The 7,758-nt window shown below is 40.7% G+C and overlaps 1 pseudogene; it reads right to left on the bottom strand.

Annotated features, from left to right (window-relative positions):
• Nucleotides 1-2,958: 2,958 nt before the first annotated feature.
• Nucleotides 2,959-3,621, bottom strand: LOC130024471 (60S ribosomal protein L10a-like; annotated as a pseudogene).
• Between the last annotated feature and the right edge of the window lie 4,137 nt (nt 3,622-7,758).

The raw sequence follows: 7,758 nt of genomic DNA, 5'->3' as shown, positions 1-7,758 counted from the left end.
CACCCACTATTGCCGCCATGACCTTGTCTTCAGGGGCTCTCAACACATATTCAATAATATTTGTGAACAAGATTTTAAAAAATTTTATCATAATAAACATTTTAAACTAAAAAAAAAAGAGGAACCACAATTAGAAAGGAATCTAGAGGTTATCTGGTCCTAAGTTCTACAAATTAGGAAAGTGATGCTGAGTGATGAAGAAATTCTCCATGCCCGTGCCGGAGCCTCTCCTCATATCTTCCTATGACCCTTTGTTAAAACGTCTTCATCTGGGATTGCAGAACCATGTTGTCAGTCTCTGGGAGAGACCCAAGAATCGGAATCTGTATATAACTGCTCCCCACCCAAGCCTCTGATGCTCATTAGTGTCTAATTGGTCCTAAGAGTAATGAGCCAAGATAATAGACTCAAAGATTCATTCACTAAATGTAACTCATTAACACTAACCTTATTATCTTTCAAATTTATTATGGTAACAAGAGATAGATCCAAATAAAAAGCTGCAAATCATTTATCTGTTACACAATTTTAAAATATTTTCTCTCAATGTGGTTTCACTACTTTTGATAGTGTCTTTTGGAAGAGCAAAATGAGGACTGCTAAAAAAAGTCTAGATTGACGGTTTTCTCCATTTCAGAATGTTTATGATACTGTTCCACTCTCCTTCATAATGCCTTATTTTTCCAAAAATAAAGTCTTGCTTTTTTCTCTATATATTATGTCCTTTTCACTCTTGCTATGTTTACAGTTTTATCACTGATTTAAATTAATTTAATTGCGTTGTATTTTGTTATCTTTTTCTTCTGATTTCTTGTCCTAGTATTTTGTTGTACTTCTTTGATCTAGGTTTACTTTTTTTTAAAAGAAATCTGGATATTTCAGGTATTATCTTAAAAACTCATTTGCCTGGAAATTCCTCCATAAATAGCTTATCTGTGTCTTAGTTTGAGCAACTTCTATTGCAATATGTTCTCTGTAATGTTAAGTATGATACTAATTTCACCCCTATAATATATAATATTATAATATTCATTTCTAGGTAACTGAGATGGATCATATTTACATCTTCCATGCCAATGTTATCGTATTCATTCCTCTAGCTTCTCAAGCATATGGCATACAGTCATGAAAACTTTAAAGTCCCTGCCTACTCTCATCACTGTATCACTGTATCACTGTCATCCTGTTGTTCATCGATTTCCTCGAGCAGGCACCCGTAACGTCTCCTTCGTCCTAGCCCTGAGATTTTAGAAAGTGCCACATTCGAGGCTCTTTCAAGGGCAGGGGAATGAGACCCGTCATTGTTACTGGGTTTTGGCATATTGAATATGCCATGGGGAGTTTGCCAGACTGTCATGCGGGCAGGATACTCTCGATAGCCTTCTGGGTTCTTCAAGAGTAAGAACTAGATAATAAGTGGTCGCATGGCCTCGAATACTGGAAGATGGGGCATCTGGGTGGAGGAGGCCCAGTCCCGATCCAAAGCAGGCTTGGAGATCTCAGCCCTGGGTCCTGCACGCCTGGGTTTCTCTGCCGGTTCCTTCATGCATGAGGCTCATCCAAACATGTGGAAAGTGGTCTTAAGTATGGCTGTGGCTGGTTCCGGAGGTCTTTGGCTGCCGGAGCTCTGCTCCGGGCAGGGAGAGAAACTCAATATGTCTTTTCCAAGGGACCCCAGTGAGGACAGGCAGGCGCGGGGGCAGGAGACTCTGCCTACTCTCATAGAAAACATTTATATGTCAGTTGCAATTCATACATTTTTTTAAACAAAGGTTGCATTTTCTGCTTTTTTGAATGCCTATTGCCTTTTGATTGTCAGATATTGTTCACTTAACCTTAACCAAGGACTTTTAAGTATAATTCTATAATATTCTTGATCTTTAATCTGATGTCAGTTAAATAATTTGGAAACAGTTTGAAGCCTTAAGGTATCATTCTGGACACTGCTTCAATGGAACGAGATCATTGAACAAGATTAATTCTTCATACTAACGTAGTTCCTTCCTTATTCTTCACAGTGAAACTGTGATGCTTGCTGCCTAGCTTTCTCAAATAGTGGCCCAGACTCTCTGAGGCAGCAGAGACTTCTCGTCATTCCTGGGGAGTGATTCCATGAAAGATTTCTCCTATGTATGCACTGGCTCGTGTTCCTATTCCATGGGACTGTCTGCAGCTCTCACGAGTCCCTTTCTGTATCACCACCTTCGCTCTAAAACTTGCCAGTGTGGAGTTCTGGTGCCCTGGCTTTCCTGGACATGCAGAGCCTCCAATCACAGCAAATGTCCCAACTCTCTTCTCTGAGTTATCCCTGATCTGAGGCTGAGAAATTTTCATCAAGTAAACTTAGAACATTGCAGAGCTGTCCTTCCCACAGTCCCTCTTGCAGACTTCATTACCCGCTGTCACCTGATATACAGTGCCCTGAGTTTCATTCATATATTTTGTCCTTTTCTTGAAAGGCATTATCCGGGAGGGTAAAGCTGTTCCCCTTTATTCCATGTTGATAAGAAGCAAAATCTTTATTATTTTAATCAAATAAGGTACTCGATGACATAAGGGACATATTATCCTCCCTGTAGATGGAAATTGTAAAAAAAAAAAAAAAGAAAAAACACAAAACTAATGGAAGAATCAGAATAAAAATATCTAAAGTAACCAAAATGAGTAAAAGAAAATTGCAAATAAAAATATAAAAGTAACTAGAAAGTAACTGAAGATGGGATATTAATTTTAACAGTGATCCTCTAGGATGATTCCTCGGGTATTTGTCCCTGAGCAACATTTCCTGTATTTTTACTAAAGTAATAAAACATCCATGGGGACATTATGTATCCAGAATATCCCTGCCTTGGGAAGCTACATCCCAGGGTATTTTGAATTCATCAAATTACACCTGGAATGTGATCTTCTAGGAAATCTTTTTTTTTTTCACAGCAGTACTCGGTTTATTTCAGGGGCCTAGTACAGGAGCTGGGGCTTGCCATTGGTGCTCTTGATGTATAAGGCCCGGACATTCTGCCAGTTCTTCTTGAGCATCGACACCAGGAAATTGATAGCCAGATTAGCCAGGTGGTTGTTGTAGACAAGCTTGTCCTTCGTCATCTTCACATGGCCAACAGCCAACGCCAGACACAGCACCTTCTTCATCTGGAACTTGATTGTGCACTTGACTTCACCAACCTTGGCCACCATGTTTTCACTGTGGGTCAGCAGAGAAGGAAATTTTCCAGCTTTGTTCAGGCCCAGGCCCAGGATCCTAGGAATCTGCTTGATTAGGGACTCAGAGGCCAGAAAGGCATCATACTTCTTGGCCAGCTTCTTCGTCAGCTTCTTGGTCTTGTTGAGTTTCTTCAGCGCCTCGATGTCCATGTGGGGGATGTCCACCGCCTTGGCCTCATCGCAGTGCTGCTGGTCCCCCAGCACGCACACGGAAAACTTGGGGCGAGGGGGTGGACTTGAGCCTGACAGTGCCCAAGAAGCGCTTGTCCTTCTGCAGGTCATAGTTCTTGAGGCTGATCTGCAGCTCCACCGTCTCCACCACTTGCGGCACTTGCACTGGTTCCCATGTGGGACCTTCTGCACTGCCTTGCACAGGGTGTCCCGGGACACTTTGCTGCTCATGGTGATAGCGGCTGTGGGAACCGGAAGTGCTAGGAAATCTATTTTTAACAAAAGCACTGACAACAGAAGCAGGTCTTGAAAAAAATACCCTTAAATTTAAAGAAAAATACTTCATGAAATTAAATATCATTGTGGAATTACTGAATCAAATATTTGGTTTTGAAAAGGGTGTTTGGAGAAAGATTTGATATCAAGAAAGAATGAATTTGGTCATAAGATGAATTGAATGGCTTCTGCTCTGAATAAGCAAAAATAGATGAAGAGATTTGATGAACACACAAGTAACATGCTGGGTGAAGACCGTTATAGCTCTTGCTAGGTTCAAATAGACAGTTAGCCACAGACCTAGGCTGCTGTAGGAAGTGCTGTGAAAGTGTGAAGAAGCTTGTTATAGCTCTAAAGAGTTCCTTTCATCTCTGTTTCTGCAGCCCCGGGTTTGTGCTAGATGCTCCTTGGCAGTTTGATCGAGTTCTTTCAGAGGCCACTATCAGGGTTAATCACTGTGCAAGGGACAGAATGTTTTTTCCAAGCACTTCTCCCAATTCCACATCAGTCAGGAGAAAATAGCTTTCAATTGCTTTAAGTGTTGAGTTTCTGCCAAGGAGTTGAAGAATTACGTGGATAAAAAGATTTTTAAAAAATTTTTTTAAAAATTTTATTGAATAACCATGATATAGTTACAAGCTTTCATGTTTGGGTTACAATCACACAATGATCAAACACCCATCCCTCCACCAGTGCACATTCCCCAACACCAATATCCCTGGTATACCCCCCCTTCTCCATCCTCCCCCTGCCTCCATGGCAGACATGATTCCCCATAATCTCTCTCTACTTTTGGGCATTATGGTTTTCAATACAAACACTGAGAAGGTTATCATGTTTGGTCCTTTACTTTCTGCATACATCTCCCATCGAGACAGATTCCTCCAGCCATCTTTTTCTTAGTGATCCCTTCTCTATTCCAGCTGCCTTCTCCCCTTTGCTCATTAGGCAGGCTTCCAGCTATGGAGCAATCATCTGTTCCGTATGATTGCTCAGGTGTCAGCCTCATGTTATGTTGTTTTATACTCCACAAATTAGCTCAGTCCTTCTATGTCTGTTCCTCTCTTTTTGACTCATTTCACTTAGCATGATACTCTCCAGGTCTGTCCATTTATAAGCAAATTTCAAAATACAGAAAGAGCTCACAGAATGGGAAATAATATTTACCCAATACCCATCTGATCGGGGATTAATATCCAGGAAATACAAGACACTAGTAGAATTGCACAAGAAAAAAAATCTCCAACCCCATCAAAAAATGGGGAGAAGAAATGAACAGAAGTTTCCTTAAAAAATAAATTCAAATACCAAAAGGCACATAAAAAAATTCTCCACATTGCTAGCCATCAGGGAGATGCAAATCAAAGCAAAATGAGATATCATCTCACACCACAGAGGCTGGCACACATTCAAAAGAATGAAAGCAACCAGTGCTGGCGTGGATGTGGGGAAAAAGGGACACTCTTTCATTGTTGGTGGGAATGCCCACCAGTCCAGCCTTTCTGGAAAACAATATGGACAGTCCTTCAAAAACTAGAAATTGAGCTTACATATGACCCTGCAATACCACTTCTGGGAATATCCGGAGGATGCAAAAAAGCACAGTAGAAATGACATCTGTACCTATATGTTCATTGCAGCACTATTCACAACAGTCAAAATCTGGAAACAACCCAAGTGCCCTCGAACAGATGACTGGTTAAAGAAACTTTGATACATCTACACAATGGAATACTACGCACCTGTCAGGAGAGATGAAGTCATGAAATTTGCTTATAAATGGATAAAAAGACTTTAACTTCCAGACATGAAGTTCTAGGAGCTTGATTTTATACAAGTGATAAAAAGCTGTAAAAAAGATTATTTTGTGGTCCCTCCCAGACTAGCACTAAATAAAAATGTCCATCACTTAACATAAAAGTTGCCTGCTAGGAGGGGAAAGGGTGTTGCTCCCTTCTGACTTTTTCCCTCTGGAAAGAAATATGGCAGCTGCCTTGGAGCTTTATGGAAAGCCAGGTATGAGCTGGTCGTGATGGAGCGAGTGAAACCTCATGGGAAGAGGAACGTTCGCGGCTCGTCCTTCACGCCCTACGGAGGTCACGAGTTGCCCCTCATGAGTGGCTCTCCGGCAGGGCCATGGCTCTAAAGCACAGAAACCAATCTCAAAAATATCTGACTCTCAGCAGAAATACTTCCAAGCTTAATAAGTAAAATACCAGAAATCCAAAATCGCGTGGCGGCCCCGCGACATCAATTTATTCTTGTGACCAACTGTAGAAAACAAATTATTTCACAATGCCTTTTCAGCATGTCTGATTTGGGGGTGTAAACTCTAAATAATAATGGTGCATCTTTTGTCGAAACAATGAATCTAAACAAAGTAGATAGAGTGTTAACTAGAATTCATCTGCCTCACAGGCATTGGGAGGGTTGGGGGGGGACTTATTGGGGTTCTTCGTGGTGAAGTAGTATTGGTAAAGGGAAATGTGTCTGATATTTGCATGACCAAGACTTAAACCTGAAAGTTTTGTAACTTTTCCCACAGTGATTCAATAAATAAACAAATAAATAAATAGAAAAAAAAAACTAAAAAAGGTTGCAGCTCATACATACAATGAATTCAATCCTATGTATCCATTTCCAAGAATACATTTTTATCTTAAATTCAGAGAAGGTCAAAGATGGTTCTCCATTTCACCTTCATTTTAGAGTTAGTCTTACAAATCACACACACACACACACACACACACACACACACACACATACAGACACACACCTGTAATAAAAATAAATAGAATGATTCAGGAAGATTTCATTTGTACATGGAAAATCTGACCATAGGAAGTGAATCCAGTGCCAATCCACTAAAAGTCAACCTTCTCCCTCAACACTAAACCCTGATTGTCTCAGCAGACACACTGGTGCTATACAAGTCATTTATGCTAGAAGACGGGTATTCTTAGCACAAAAGCTTCGGTATGTCTGATGAGGTGTTTTATATTTCTAAAACACAAATTTGCACCACAAGCCAAAACTTCTTGGAGACAACAGAAGTGCAAATGTGGCCCACGAACATCAGTCCAATTTAGTCTCCCAAGATGACATACCTGAACAGGTTTGTACTGATTCACAGGCCAACACCAGAAACTTATTTCTAGGTTTCTGTCACTCACTTTTATTGGTTAAAAGGATGCAGCCTACCTACAAACAAAGGCATTACTTAAAAATAAAACAAAAAACAACCTTGTTTTTCAACAGTCCCCACTGTTGAAACAGAGTAACAACAACACCAAACACACAAAAAATACTTATCGATATCTTTACTCAGAGTCCAGAGTGCTAACCTGAGCTGGAGTGATAGCACAGCGGGTAGGGCGTTCGCCTTACACGCGGCCAACATGGCCGGCCCGAGTTCGATCCCTCCGCCCCTCTCAGAGAGCCCGGCAAGCTACCGAGAGTATTTGATATGCCAGACACAGTAACAACAAAGTCTCCAATGGAGACATTACTGGGCCCGCTCGAGCAAAGGGAGGGCCTTTACCTTTACCTTTTATCTTTACTCAATGTGATGTTAGTATTTTTCTCCCTCCATTATGGTCAAACTGAGATTTAAGAAATAGCTAATCAAATTAAGGGCATATAAGATTTAGGACTTTGCCGAATGAGGAAATGCACTCCTGCACTTTATCTCCTACCTTCTTTGAAACATATATTTATCAGTTTGAAGATTTGAAATGTCAGGATGTAATGAACCCAGCACTATGTGACTGCACAGTGCCTGGTGATACCACTGTACATTCTCGGCACATCCACATGACCTAGTTAATGTATGCCCCGAATGCTGTGTGTAGATTTATGCTAATGATTTGACACATTCAGCGAGAGCACAGGATGAGGGCTCATTTTCTCTCTTGGCTGCTGATTTGCTATATAAACTTGAATATCACATGGAGTCTTCTCAACTTTAATTCCTCTCATGCGCAACAAAGCTAATCACAGTCTATTTGTTTGTGAAGTTACTTTGGTGGACATGTAAGAAAAAAGCACTGTGTTTACATATTTATTACTTACTAGTTCTAAAATATTTCTTGG

This window comes from Sorex fumeus, unplaced genomic scaffold (assembly GCF_029834395.1).
Source record: "Sorex fumeus unplaced genomic scaffold, SorFum_2.1 ptg000028l, whole genome shotgun sequence".
In the NCBI taxonomy this organism is placed as follows: Eukaryota; Metazoa; Chordata; class Mammalia; order Eulipotyphla; family Soricidae; genus Sorex; species Sorex fumeus.
The sequence above is the reverse complement of the archived record's forward strand: the minus strand, read 5'-3'. Positions and strand labels throughout refer to the sequence as shown.